Here is a 746-nt window from a genome sequence, read left to right as displayed (position 1 = left end):
CATGCATATATATATATATATATATATTCACAAAGAAAAACAAATAAAAAGACGAAGACAGGTCGTGTAGAAAACAAACAGTTTCCATCTACCAAATCCACTCACAAGGCTTTGGTCGGCCCAACGGTATAGTAGAAGACACTTGCCCAAGGTGCCACGCAGTGGGACTGAAGCAGTGACCATGTAGTTGGGAAGCAAGCTACTTACCACTCATCCACTCCATATAATATATATATATATAAATTATATATTATCTTATTAGATTATATATATATATATATATATATATATATATATATACATACATTATATATACATATATTCACATTATATATATGTACATATGCAGTATACATATATGCATATATATATATACATTATACATATATACATATATATATATATACATTATACATATATACATATATATATATACATTATACATATATACATATATATACATTATATATATACATATATATACATTATATATATACATTATATATATACATATATATATATGCATTATATATATACATTATATATACATATATATATGCATTATATATATACATTATATATACATATACATACATTATATATATGTATATACATATATATACATTATATATGCATTATATATATATATATATATGTACATTATATATATATATGTACATTATATATATATGTACATTATATATATATATATATGTACATTATATATATATATATATATATATATA

Source organism: Octopus bimaculoides, chromosome 3, assembly GCF_001194135.2.
Source record: "Octopus bimaculoides isolate UCB-OBI-ISO-001 chromosome 3, ASM119413v2, whole genome shotgun sequence".
In the NCBI taxonomy this organism is placed as follows: domain Eukaryota; kingdom Metazoa; phylum Mollusca; class Cephalopoda; order Octopoda; family Octopodidae; genus Octopus; species Octopus bimaculoides.
The sequence above is the reverse complement of the archived record's forward strand: the minus strand, read 5'-3'. Positions refer to the sequence as shown.